Source organism: Onychomys torridus, chromosome 1 (genome assembly GCF_903995425.1).
Source record: "Onychomys torridus chromosome 1, mOncTor1.1, whole genome shotgun sequence".
In the NCBI taxonomy this organism is placed as follows: Eukaryota; Metazoa; Chordata; class Mammalia; order Rodentia; family Cricetidae; genus Onychomys; species Onychomys torridus.
Window position 1 is genome coordinate 28,227,728 of NC_050443.1, and position 14,780 is coordinate 28,242,507.

Consider the following 14,780-nt stretch of genomic DNA (forward strand, 5'->3'; position numbering starts at 1 on the left):
TGTATGATAATGAGTATTCAGAGACTGGTAATATCTGAGGGGGCGCTCACCAACCTAAGACAGAGTGCCTGTGTGGCATGGACAGGTGTCTCCATGACAGGTAAGGTGACCTGCTGATGTCCCACACAACCTAAGTCAGAAGTTCATTTTTTAGTAAAAGGTGTGTGTGTGGGGGGGACCTGTAGGTCCCTGGCCCCGGTTTTGGGTAACTGTTGCCTTGCTTGCTGACCTTGACCTTGATGTCCTCCTTATGCTAATTCCCTGTAGGATTCCACCATCCTGAATGCTTAAGGGAAGCTTCTTGTCTGTGTATCCAGCATATTGGGCATTAACAGCTTAGATGCAAGATTGTAAAACATCAGAAGCGAACTTCTGCCCTCAGGGGTTTTTACATTGTGCTGGAAGCCTGTATTTAAGACCTCCTCCCTCCTTCAATAAACAGTATTCGGCATTCAAAAAAAAAAAAAGGGAAAGAAAGAAATTGAGGACAGTGATGTTCTAAAAAAGGAAGTTGTGATGGTGTCATGGGCTATGAGGATGCTGGACTAAAGTCTATCAAATTGTGCAAACAGGAAAATTGTATACTATGTGAATTATCTGTCAATAAAGATCTTATGTAAAAAACAAAACAAAACAACAAAAACAAAAAAAATAATAAAGTAAAAGGGAAGCTGAGCAAAGAATTGCACACCTTTAATCCCAGTACTTAGGAGTCAAAGGCAGGTGGATCCATGTGAGTTCAAGGCCAGCCTGATCTACACAGAAAGTTCCAGACTAGCCAGGGCTATACAGTGAAACCCTACATCAAAAGAAGGAAGAAAGAGGAAGAAGAGGAGAAGTAGAAGAAGAAATTTAAATGGATGAATCCTGGTGGCACATGACTTAAGTGCTACAAAGAGGCAGAGGCAGACAGCTCCCTTAAATCTGAGGCTAGCCTAGTCTACATAGTGAGATCCAGTCTCAAACAAAAGGAAGAAAAAACATTAAAGGAGGGAACGCCAAATAACATCAGGAATCAGCAAGAACATCACTACAGTCCCAACAGTTAAAGAGGAGCAAGTGAGGACAAACACCCTTCCATGGTAGGAACTGAATCCAGCCAATTCTTCCAAGCACATTGGGACAATATTTTACCAGTGTTAAATTCTTTCAGTGAGTGGAGAGGATGAAGCTTTCCTTTAGCTGTCTCAGTGAGCCCAGAGTTACCCCAGACCAACAATAAACATACTTGTATATGAATACCCTTCATGGAAGTATACGTAAAAAGCCATTAGCATTTTAGGAAATTCCGATTAACCCACGAGAAAAGGACGGCCATGGAGGTTTGAATGAGAATGTCCCCATCATTCACGCTTGAAGGCTTAGTTCCAAGTTGGTGGAACTGTTTAGGAAGGACTGGGAGGTGTGGCCTTGTTGGAGGAGGTTGTCACTGGGGGTGGGCTCTGAGGTTGCAAACGCCCAGTGTCTGTCAAGATGCAGAACTCTCAGCTTCTTCTCCAGCACCATGTCTGCCTCTGTGTGGCTATGCTTCCTATCATGATGACAATAGACTAAACCTCTGAATGTGATCAAGCCCTGATCAAATGCTGTCTTATATGAGAGCTGCCATGCTCATGGTGTCTCTTCACAGCAATAGAAACCCTGACTAAGACCAAAGTTGGTACTAGGAGTGGAGCATTGTTGTGATAGTCCTGATCATGATTTTGTTTGGAGGAATGTGGACTTTAGGATTTTGGATTAGGAAAGCAGTGGAATGCTTTAAGTGTGCCCTAATGTGTCATACTAGTAGGTGCATGGAAGACAGTGGTGCTGAGGGTGATTTGAACTGTGGGGGGCCTGGCTCAAGAAAATTCAGAGGAGAAAAATGTTAAGTTGCATAGAGACCGGTCTTGTGATACTTTGGCAAAGAATGTGGCTGCTTTCTGCCCTTGTCTGAAAAGTCTGCCTGAGCCTAAATTGAAGAGTTTTTGGATTAACAGTATTGGCAGAGGAGATTTCAAAACAGCTTAGTATTGGCTGTGTCCTGTGGTTATTAGTGGCCAGTTTTATTTAGATATGTAATGAAAAAAGCACCAAGCTGAGCAGGAAAAACACAAAGTTTATAGTTCAAGGAGAAAAGGGGCACCAGTAAAAAGTTTAAAGAAAAGCCTGATGCAAAATGGGATTCAGGGAGTGATGACCACAGGGTGAGATCCCACCCAGCTAAAATTCCAACTTGAGAAAAGATATTAAAGAAAAACTTAGGGCCAGGTAGCAGTGGTGCCCACCTTTAATCCCAGCACTCAGGAGGCAGAGGCAGGTGGATCTCTGAGTTTGAAGCCAGCCTGGTCTACAGAGTGAGATCCAGGACAGCCAGGCTTCAGCAGTGAAGAACGTTGAAGAGAGAAAGCTGGTGAAGATGTAACTGAACAAGGGGCCATGTTTCAGCCTCAAGAGGAAGAACTTGGCAGCTTTGGCCACGTGGCTCTGGAGTCAAGGACAGAAGAAAGGGGCTATGGAATCTTCCTCCTTGACTAAGAAAAGCTGCTGAGGCCAGGCTTATGTCAGGGGTTTCCTTGCATGGAGACCTAGAGAGGTCATTGCATGAAGCTGTGATGGTGAAGCCTAGATTGCTTTGGAGAGTCCATGATGTTGAGATGCCAGAGCTGTGGGACACCTGCTGAGGAGAGCTGCTCACAGGAGTAGAACAGGCCCAAGAGAGAGAAGTGTGTTGCAGTCAACAAAGTTGAAAGGAGCTGGAGCTGTGAAGAGCCTGTTGACAGTGGACACGGAGATGCAGAGTTTGGAGCTGGCCCACCTGGTTTTAGGTCTTGTTTGGTCCAGTATTTCCTCACTATGCTCCCTTTCCTCCCTTTTGGAATGGTAGTGTATAACTGTGCCACTATATATTGGGAATATGTGATCTGTGATCTGCTCTTTCATTTTGATTTTACAGGGTGGGTATAGTTAAGAGTTCCATGAGTCTCAGTAGAGACTTTGAACTTTGGACTTAAAGAGTTGAGACTGTGATAGACTGTGGGGACTTCTGAAAATGAACTAAATGCGTTTTGCCTTATGACATGGCTACAAGCCTATGGGGCTAAGGAGTGGGATGTGGTGGTTTGAATGAAAAAGGACCCCATAGGCTCATGGGGTGGCACTATTAGGAGGTGTGGCCTTGTTGAAATAGGTGTGGCCTTGTTGGGGGAAGTATGTCACTGGGGGTCAGCTTTGAGGTTTCAGAAGTTCAAGCCAGGCCCAGGGACTCTCTCTCTCTCTTCCTGCTGCCCACTGAAATGTAGAACTCTTAGCTACCTCTCCAGCACCTAAATACTTCCATGCTTCCACCATGACGATAATGGACTAAAACTCTGAATATAAGCAAGCCCCAACTAAATGCCTTCTTTTATGAGATGCATGGCATGAAGAGATGGTCATGGCATCTCTTCACAAAAATAGAAACCCTAACTAGGACAGACCTGTTTATTCTTGCCACAAGGCAGTTTCTGGGTTAGAAAGTTCCAAGTGTAAGTAATGTAAAGAGGAAACTCTTCAGAGAGTCAAATTGTCCACTTCAGTCAGGAGCCTTAAAGTGAGTCTATTATTATTACAAGGAATTCTGGGGCCCATGAGGGCACATATTTCTAAAATGGAGTACAGTACAGATATGGTGTCCTGTTTGGCACCTGGGAGAAGATAGCTCATAGACAGTTGCATGGCCGCTACAAGGTCCACTTTGCAGAGAAATGCATGGTGTTTGTACTGATGTTTGGTACACTCTGACCTATATTAGCTGGTAAGGCAGCAGTGTGCACATGCTCACTAGCTGTGTGCTATAATACCAAATACTTGAACTATAACAAAAATATTACTTTTTTTTTTTTTGAGGCTGAGTCTCACTATGTATCCCTGGCTATCCTGGAACTCACTATTAGATCAGGTTGGTGTCAAACTCACAGAGATCCACCAGCTTCTAGCCTCCCAGAGTGCTGGAATCAAAGGCATGAACCACCATGTCCAGGTAACAAATCTTAAAAGGTGATGTGCATGAGGAGAAAGGACACCCCCACACACACTCCCACCCTGGCTGGTCAGGTAGCGAATATATAAACTGATGGAATCCTAGCTTCTGCCACTGCCACACAGGTGACCCAAGAAAATTTTTAAGTCTTAAATGCTCTTTACAATTATTTAAATTTGCTAAAGGAAGTGATGATAAAGCACTTGCCCAGTAGTGGTGTTGGGGAACATGGCATCCAGGTAGATCTGTGTCCCAAGTTCCCCTATCCAGAAGCTTTCACAACCTGGCCAGGCAGGCTCGGAACTCATGCCTTTCTAAGGTAGCCATGGAGAAGATACTTTAGACTTAGGGAGGTTTAGAGGGACCTATGTGTCCAAGTAGGAAGGGGAGTGTATGTTGTTGTGGAATATTATTTTAAGGTGTGTTACATTCATTTATGCTGTGGAACATTTGTTTAATGATACAAAGATGGTAGTCTTTTATGTTGCTTTTGTTTAACTCTGTGAAGCTGTGTTACTTTGCCTGTCTAAAATACCTGATTGGTCTAATAAAGAGCTGAACGGCCAATAGCAAGACAGGAGAAAGGATAGGCAGGGCTGGAAGGCAGAGAGAAGACGTAGAAGGAGAAATCTGGGAAGAAAAGATCAAGGAGCAAGAGAAGGAGGAAAGGAAGATTCCAGGGGCCAGCCACCCAGCTATACAGCAAGCCACAGAGTAAGAAATAAAGAAAGGCATACAGAATAGAGAAAAAATAACAGCCCAGAGGCAAAAGGTAGGTGGGATAATTTAAGTTAAAAGCTGACAAGAAACAAGCCAAGCTAAGGCTGGGCATTTATAAGAAAGAATAAGTGGGGCTGGAGAGATGGCTCAGTGGTTAAAAGCATTGGCTATTCTTACAGAGGACCTGAGTTCAATTCCCAGCAACTACATGGTGGTTCCCAACTATCTGTAATGAGATCTGGTGCCCTCTTCTGGCCTGCAGGCAGAACACTTAAAAAAAAGAAGAAAGAAAGAAAGAAAGAAAGAAAGAAAGAATGAGTGAATGAATGAATAAGCCTCTGTGTGTGTATTTATTTGGGAACTGGATGGCATGTCTCAAAATAGCAAAGAGCCAAAAGAGTAAAATAAAAACAACCAACAACAGTGTGTGGTTAAATGGCATTCTCTGTGCTGGCAAAAAGGGACCATCAACTCATGCAGCTTGGTCCATCCCCCTGACCCGAGAGCACAATGCCTCATTGGCTGCAGCCACAACTGCTGCCTGGGTGTAGCAGTAATGGTGGTACCCAGAACTGGCCATTTGCCCCAATCCTCATCTCTCCTACCCTGACCTCCAATGAGCCTTGCCTCAATCCTGGCTCTGACCTCTGATGACCCCAGGACAGAAGGCCCAGAGAGTCATTGGCACTGAGTTTAGGTGCTGAGGAGTGTGTGGGCCTGATGATGGGGGATGGGGGTGATAGTTATTCAGGCTCTCCTGGAATCTGCCATCTTGAACTGTCCCCAAGTGCCACCCTCCTACAAAGAGCAAAGGATCATAAGCATTAGACAATCCTGAGGATGAGCTGCTGAGCTCTCTCTCTTTGCTCTTGGATGTCCTTTCTCTCCATCTCTCCCTTCTCTGGCACACCTTTTCTAACCAAACACGAGTTGAAAGAGTCCTTCAGAAGAATGTACCTCGCCTGGGACTGGGGACTAGGAAGGCTCCTCTAATGCTTTACCACACCCTCGGAAGCAAACAACACATAAACCACCCCTCTGGGACAGCTCTCTCACCATCTCCTCCATTCATTTTCTTCCTTATCCTCTGTGTTCCTAGTGTCCTAGTGTCTCCCTGCTTCTGGTGAATGTCTCCCTGCTGCATCTGAATGTCCCTCAGTCCTGATCCCAGGGATCCCATACTGATCCATGCATTCTGTCTCATAGTTTGCATCACCTGTGTGAGCGAGCTCTGTGCCTATCTGGCCAGTGTGTGTGGATGGGGACATCCTTCTCTTCCTTTGTTGTCACAAATGAAAGATGGCACAGTGTGCATGCACCTGAGAGATGTACAGCCACTCAAGAGAAGATTTCCACTCTAGGGTCAAAGTGACTCTCCTGGGCTAACTAAGCAGTCACCTCTACGTGTCTTGGCCTGCCCAACAAATCTCCACATCCTTGCTATTCTTGCTTAAAAGAGAGAGAGCTGAAGGTCCTAGGAGCACACAGAAAAGGGACCGTAGAGAGGAGAGGAGGGTGCTTGAACAGTATAAATGGCGAGACTATCAGTGAAAGAGCCATAAGTTGTGGGGAGCAGCTAAATACATTTGGGTAAGTGACATATGGGTGGCTATTGTGTCTACTTGGAGTAAGTCCCAGGTCCAGATTGGATGCACCCAACTTTGGAGAAGGACGTGAAGGGAACACCCCAAAACACAGCTACATGCCAAGGGAAACTTAGGCCTGAGTTCCTGTCAGCCAATCACTCACTGGCTCCAAGTGGAGGCCAGTAACAAGGACTGGGAGACATGCAGGCCCCATCCTCCTACACAGACTGCCTCTAGCCCACCTGGCTGAAGGTCCATCTGTTACTACAGGACTCAGCATCACTAAGAGAAGACAAGTGAAGGAGAGGGAACCCATTTCTCTTGGCTATCAGATTATGTCCAGTCCATCCAGCTGGGGCACACCCGTGGCAAGCTCTACGCTGCACTGGAGAGACCTCTGTTCTTGTCAACAGGTGGACCACCTACTTGTCTTAATTAGGATTTCTGTTGCTGTGAAGAGACACCATGACCACAGCAACTCTTACAAAGGAAAACATTTAAGTGGGGCTGGCTCACAGTTAAGAGATTTAGTCCATTATTGTCATGGTGGGAAGCAAGGCGCATGCAGGCAGACATGGTGCTGGAAAAGGAGCTGAGAGTTCTACATCTTGACTCACAAGCAACAGGAAGTGATCTTATCCCACTGGACGTGGTTTTAATATATATGAGACCACAAAGCCTGCCTCCACAGTGACATACTTCCTCCAATAGGATCACACCTATCCCAACCAGGCCACACCTCCTAATATGCCACTCCCTTTGGGGGCCATTTTCTTTTAAACCACCACACCACCTTAGACACACCTGACCTGGAGAAGCTGTCTCCTCCAGGTTGCACTTGCCGTTACCATCTTGCTGTGGAGCAGCTGTGATGACCCACACAAAACCCTCATGAGATGGGACAGAATCATTTCTTTGGTTTTCCAGTGCTCACCCTCTTACCTGGGGTGCACAGATGTTTCTTTATATCTCCCTAGAAAAAGGGAGACCTGACTAGAATCGATGCATATGTGTGAGTGTATGTGTGTGCGGCACGCGCACATGTGTGTGTTTTCCCCTAGCAGTCTTTACTTTAGTTTTATGGACAGAGTCTCTTACTAAGCCTGGGCCTCACAGATTCAGCTAGACCGGGCTGCCTGTCGAGCTGCAGGACCGTCGGTTCCCCTGCTGTCGTACTGGAACATGCAGATTCCATGTATGTATATTGTGTTTACAGCACTCCTCCTCCCATGCCCCTCTCCTTCTGTAACTCATGACATCCTCTGCTTTGTTATTCACACACTCACACACACTTACATATAAATGAATCAATATATAAGGACAACCTGCTGATTGCATTTAGTGTTGCTTAGACATATTTGCTTTTAGGGATGGTCACTTGGTGTTGGACAACTAATGTGTGGGTTCACCCCGGGGAAGACTGCATCACCCCCTCTCAGGAGTCATTATTTGCCTGTACAATTTGATTTAGGGGTGGGGCCTTGTAAGATTTTTCCTAAGCAAAAACAGGACTATGATGTGGGGCAGGGAGAAGCTCTGGGAGGGGGGATAGCAGGACATGGGTTCTGTGGAAGGGGAAGTGTGAAAAAAGGGAGTGCTTTAGATGTGGGGGTGAGGGAGAGGGAGGGAAGAGAAATAAATATCACAAGTCTGTTTGAAAAGCCATAGGGAACATTACTCTGTGTTTGCCTAAAATTGCATGTAATATATAGGCCTGTGAGTGTACATATGTATAGGGTTTAAAGAAAGTTGCATGGCGTGGGCTGACGATGATCCCCCTCTGAGAGCAGAGGTTATCTAGCAAAACCTCACTACCAGGCATGGGAAACTCCCTTTTGAGTTGTCAGGTGCTAACTCCCCAAACATCGCCATTGCCACTGGCTTCCTCCCAGAATTTGAAGGTGAGTTCCTGTTGCTGAGGACACCATGCACTGTGGACACAGGACTTGGAAGAATCAACCTAGATCTGACCCAGAAGCCTCCTCCCTGAGGACTCGCTTTCATACTACCAGAAAATGCAGTGCGAGCTGCCAAGGGAGCAAAGCAATCAATAGTCCTATCCAGTGGGGACACAATGAGCCATGACAATGATGGTCCTGGAAAGACAGCCCCGAAGACGCAATAGTGGCACGTGTATCTTGGTGGCAGCTAACAGCTGTCGAATTGGACTTAAAGTCCACTCATGGGAATTCATGCCTGGTATCACAAGCCTAGTCAACTACCTGGACAGTGAGGTCATGGAACCTAGAGGGGAACCTATGACTGCCACTGTCCTAAACCAGTGACATTCCCGACTGCATTCTAAATACCTAATTCCATACCCACTGCTAAGAGTAGCTGTCTCCTTTCATTAAAGCAGTTTCTTTTTACAGCAGATAGAGATTGAAATTAACCATGGTGCAGGGGTGGAGGGGGTGGTGGAGGTGGTGGTGATGGTGGTAGTGGTGGTGGTGGTGGTGGTGATGGTGGTGGTGGTGGTGGTGGAGGTGATGTGGTGGTGGTGGTGGAGGTGATGTGGTGGTGGTGGTAGAGGTGATGTGGTGGTGGTGGTGGTGGTGGTGGTGGTGGTGGTGGTGGTGGTGGTGGAGGTGATGTGGTGGTGGTGGTGATATGGTGATGGTGGTGGTGGTGGTGGTGGTGGTGATGGTGATATGGTGATGGTGGTGGTGGTGGTGATATGGTGATGGTGGTGGTGGTAGTGGTGGTGATGGTAGTGGTGGTGGGGTGATGGTAGTGTGGTGGTAGAGGTGATGTGGTGGTGGTGGTGATATGGTGATGGTAGTGTGGTGGTGGTGGTGGTGATATGGTAGTGGTGGTGGGGTGATGGTAGTGTGGTGGTGGTTTGATACACATACAAGACAACTCAGGAAACATCACGGAAAAGGAGGTAGAAAAACTCTAAGAGCCAGAAGACCAGGAAGTCTGCTTTGAGAATGTATTCTTCTACCTGTGACAGGAAGTTGTACCCATGAAATCTCAACACTAAGGCTGCCTATACACTTATTTTTATGTGAGTGCTGTGGCTCAGGTCCTCATATCAGTGTCACATTTTATTGACTGAGGCACATTTACTGTCCCATTAAAAACCATTTTTAACTATCAGACACAGGCTTTCATGTCAATACAAACTTCCTGTTTGCTACAAGTATGATTTCCCTACTGACAGGAAATGGCTAAATCACAACATTGACAGTGAGCTGTGAGTGACAGGCATAGGCTGGCAGAAGGCAGTAGGGAGACCGGCGTCACTCTTGGTACACAGCTGCATGGGCATAGAGAGGCAGCCAAGGGCTAGAAAGCTTCCACACGACGGTAATGATCTTTCCATGTTAGAAAGAATCTAAAAACAAAAGTGCGTTCATTTGTTCAGGAGGGGAGGCACAACACAGAACAAAGGAGCCAAGAATCTGTGTGCAGGAGACTTTCCCTAATCCCTAAACAATTCCATCTCTGATGTCTGCTATTTTATGTCAAGCTAAGACTACAAATGTCATCTGCCTTCAGGGTGTTTGGAGAAGCTCAGTGACAGCAGGGTGTTGTTGGCTTTTTTTCTCACTCCTTGTTCTTTTGAGGGTCAGCCACCCACCTCCCAAATAAACCACACACAGAGTCTTATTATCACTTACGAATGCCTGGCCTTAACTTGGCTTGTTTCTTGCCAACTTTTCTTAACCTAAATTAGCTTCTGAGCTTTTACCTTTTTCTTATTTCTGTATATCTTTCTTTCTGAATCCATTGCTGGCTGTGTAGCTGGGTGGCTGGCCCCTGATGTCCTCCTCCTCTCTCGTTCCTTCATTTTTCTCTCTGAGATTTCTCCTTCTATTTATCCTCTCTGCCTGCCAGCCCCGCCTATCCTTTCTCCTGTCTCTCTATTGGCCATTCAGCTCTTTATTAGACGAATCAGGTATTTTAGGCAGACAGAGTAACACAGCTTCACAGTTAAACAAATGCAACATAAAAGAATGCAACACATCTCTGCAACATTAAACAAATGTTCCACAGTATAAAAGATCATAACACACCTTTAACTAACAACCTACAACAGCAGGACAAAAACTTGTACCTGAGCTTGGACTCTGGCCTCCCTAAGTGTGTGTGTGTATGTGTGTGTGTGTGTGTGTGTGTGTGTGTGTGTGTGTGTGTGTGTGTAATAGTCCTAGCTCTCTTGGAACTCTCTCTGTAGACCAGGGTGGCCTTGAACTCACAGAGATCCACCTGTCTCTGCCTCCCGAGTGCTGGGATTAAAAGTGTGTGCCATCACTGCCCAGCTCAAACTGATTTTAAGTGAAGAGAGCATGCTGAGGGCACAGGGGCTGGAGAGATGGCTTGGTGGTCAAGAGCATTCACTGTCCCTGCAGAAAAGCAGAGTTTGGTCCCCAGCACACACATGGTTGCTTGCAGACATCCTAAACTCTGGTTCCATGGGGTCAGATGCCCTCTTCTGGTCTCTGTGGGCACTACACACATGTGGTGCATGTACCCACATTCAGGCACTCATACACATAAAATAAATCTTTAAAAAGAGAGAGGGGGAGCATACTAAGAGAGTGACTAGGGCACAGCAGTCATTGTCCTCTCTCTGAATAGTTTCTAACAATCTCTTTATTATGTGTCTGCATGTAATTTGGGGGAAAGTCCAAAATTTTAATGTGCCCAAAGAAGTGGAACAAATCGAAGCGTTCATTCACCCACCTCTCAGTGGCGATCTTGTTATTGAACATGTATTCTGAAGAAAGGATCTTGGTGGGTTTGTGGTAAAGCAGGTACTTGTTCAAGTAACTCTCGCTGAGCCACAGGGCCTCAATGTTATTGGTTTTATCTGTTATGATCATCTGGTGACAGGCTGCAGTGAGCCTATATATCTCTGCCACTGATCCCCCAAATAAGGACCCTGTGTAATAAAAGTCCCCCTCGTCCTTTGGAATATAAGCTTGTGACTTGGGCCGGCGTTCATAGTGGAATGTCTCCCGACCAGCCATGAAGAAGCGGAGATGAAGGGTGGCGAACAAGGGAGAGAGAATCTCCACACCCACCTTGTGCTGGAAGGTGACATCCACATCAGAACACACCAGATAAGCCACCTCCTTGTGAAAACGCTGCTTGGAATAGATGCTGATGAACTCCATGCGCTGCATGGAAATGTCCTGCGGGCGCTCAAAACTCGGGATCTGGAGGGTAACCACTTTTCTTCCATCGTGGAGGGGGATCTGAGGGACAGTGTGAGGTTGGTCGGTGAAGATGTAGTAGTTCACCTTGTGTCCTACCATGAAGAATGTCTCCGCAGACCTCAGGAACTGCTCCAAGTACTCCTTGTAGTTTTTTAAAGCAAACACAGTCAATCCAATGGTAGCATTCCGGAGCTGGAACTGCTCATTTAAGATGTCGATGTTGAAAGTCCCTTCCCACACAACTGGGGCGAGCCAACTGGTCAACACAAGGACATCTCTCCTAGTGGGTGTAAGCAGACTTGGCTGGGTATATATCAATTTTGATAATGATTTACCTTGCAGTCTATACTGTTTTCTATCAGCCATGTCTGCCTTGATTAGTTCAACCTTGTGAATCTGGCTCTTCTGGTGCCAGTAGCCATAACCAAACATGGCCAAGAGAAGAGCAATTAGAAGAAAAGTCGCTTGGTGAAATGAGAAGCATTGCCTAGACAATGTCCACAATGGCCAGGCCATGGCCCACGTCCGAGAGATACAGGCTGGATCTGTCAAGGCTCAGCTACCTGCCCCTGCCAAGAGATGGGGTGAGATGCAGGGATCATGGAGCACCCATGCCTTCTCCCACTCCTCCTGAGTCCCCATCACAGTGCAAGAGGTACCTGAAAGCAGGGTGTCCAGGGTCTCCCAGTGGAGGACAGTTCCAGAGATGTTACACAAGTTGTTAAATTCAGCTTTGGTTTGAAGTTATGCTAAAAAAAATATCGCTCAGGGGAACCCAGTCAACAGGCAGGTGGATTTTCAGAGCCAGAATGCAGAAGCCAGGGCTCCTGAAACAGGATGATGTGGTGCTGAGCAGATGAAGGGCCATATTGTGATGAAAGCAGGTCAGACAGGACCACTAGGGGTCAGAAAGCCTGTGCCCAGCCTGCCTGCCCTTCTCCCTTCCCAGCTTGGGACCTTCATTGACCCCAGCCATCATTTGAGAATCCTGACCTAGAAACCCCAGTAAAAGAAGCAGGAAATCTTCAGGTCAAAGGTTACTTTCCTTTAGTCCCCAAGGGGATATTCAACACTCCCAAGGGTCTACTTAGGAGGCAGGAAGCCATACACTGTGTTTAGGGTTAGACTGCCAAATTCTTTTATATTATTTTGATGCCACATAGAAGCCTAGGTGTGAGTGCTGTGGGACCCTCCCAGTATGGATGAAAGAAAGCCCCAAAGAGATGGCTGACTAGACTTTGTTGACAGGCCCAGCCAGAAAGCAGAAACCAGTTCATCTTGAACCCGTGATCTACCTCCTCACATGCTGCGGGCCGCAGGAATGTATCATAAGAACTCAGCTGGTTATGGTAAAGTCACTACCAGAGGAAGCCAAATCCCAAGGAGTTTTTGGTGTTACTTGGATTGTTATATATCAGCTGTCTTCTGTTATGAAAATCATGTTTTCCCAATTGACTTTTCCCTAAGAAGGGCTAACAGTGTGGACTGATCACTCCCTGGACATACACATTCCAAGTATTAAGAGAACAGCCTCAGGAAAGGCTTCCTCTGGAATCAGATATCTCCCTTAGCCACTTTCAAGAACTACAGGAAACACCACCCAGGTGGGTGCCCAACTTTCAAGGACTAACAGTGATAGCAGCCCACATACAAGTCTTTTGACTTAAGGTAAATTCCACAAAGGGACACCACTTGGTCAGGTGGACATTAAGTAATAGCTTTACACAATTTAGCTCGGACCCTCCCTTTTTATACCGGGACTTCCAGTGCACGGGATGGAAAAAAGAGAACGGAAGAACTAGATGGGTAAGAACTTGAGAGGAACAAACTGAGATGGGGAAGAACTAGATTGAAGGGCTAGAAGAGAGTACTAGAGGAACAAGATGGGAGATGAGGAAGAGCCAGATGGGGAAGAACAAGATGAGGAAGAGCCAGATGAGAGAGAAGGAGATGGGAGAGGAACTGATAGGGGAAAGAACTAGATGGATGAGAACCTACAATGGACAGAACTAGATGAAGGAATTAAGATAGAACCTAGAGGGGACAGTAGATAAATATAGAGAGAAATCAGGCAAGAAAGGAGCTAGCCATGAGAGCAGAATAGAAGCTGTGTAGAGAGAAAACTATCACAGAATTATAAAGTGCATGAACTAAGGAGTTTCGTGTACATAGATTCATTTCTTTTCAACAAAGACTAATTATCAGCTGCTTATGGATTCTTCCCGGACCCTGGGAGGGGACTATCGAGGGGCTGGAACCCCGTAGTCCTCAATACTCACATATGTATCTTTGGGGAGGTTATTTAATGTCTAGGTTGACTTTCTATTGCTGAGATAATGACCATGACCAAAACAACATGGGGAGAAAGGGTTATAGGTTACATGCAGCCCATCATCGGGGAAGCCAGGCCAGGAACTCAGGACCTGAAGCAAGGGCCGTTGAGAACCGCTGCTAACTGGTTTGTTCCCCATGGCCTGTTGAGCTACTTTTCTTATACACTCAGGACCACCTGTCATAGGGATGGAACCACCCACGGTGGGCTGGGCCCTCCTACATCGAATCTCAATCAATAAAATGCCCCACAGATTTGCCTAAAGGCCAATGTGGGATGGAGGCATTTTCTCAGTTGAGGTTCTCTCTCCCCAGATGACTCTAACTTGTGTCAAGTTGATAGAAAACAACAACATCAACAGGACATTTTCCAGGCAAATTATTTTGCTTAATACATGTCTGTATGTGTACATGTGTGGCACGCTTGTGCATGTAGATATGTGTATGTGTGGGAGTGAGAGGAAAATGTCAGGTGTTAGTGTCAGGAATGGCATCCACCTCCTTTGTAACAAGGTCTGTCATTGGCCCAGAACTCAACAATTAGGCTTGACTGGCTGGCCAGTAAGCCCTGAGAATTCTCCTGCCTCTCCCTCCCCAGCACTGGTATTTCAAGTGCATGTCATCAAGCCAGGCTTTTAAAAATAGGTACTGGGCCTAGAACTCAGGTACTATTGCTTGCAAGGCAAGCATGTTACTGACTGAACTGTGCTCCAGCCCCTGACAGGCTGTCTTTTAAATGTGTCTTAGGCTTCTGTTTCAGCTGACTCTCAGACAGCACCCACTTGTGTGGGATAGTTTTATGTCAGCTCGACACAGGCTAAAGTCATCTCAGTTGAGAGATTGTCTCCATAAGATTTGGCTACAGGCAAGCCTGTAGGCAAGCATTTTCTTAATTAGTGATTGATGGGGAGGGTCCAGCCCATGGTGGATGATTCCATGCCTGGCTGTTGGTTCTGGGTTCTGTAAGAAAGCAGC

At 46.3% G+C, this 14,780-nt stretch overlaps 1 pseudogene; it reads right to left on the minus strand.

Moving 5' to 3' along the window:
- Nucleotides 1-10,871: 10,871 nt before the first annotated feature.
- Nucleotides 10,872-13,945, minus strand: LOC118592862 (annotated as a pseudogene).
- Between the last annotated feature and the right edge of the window lie 835 nt (nt 13,946-14,780).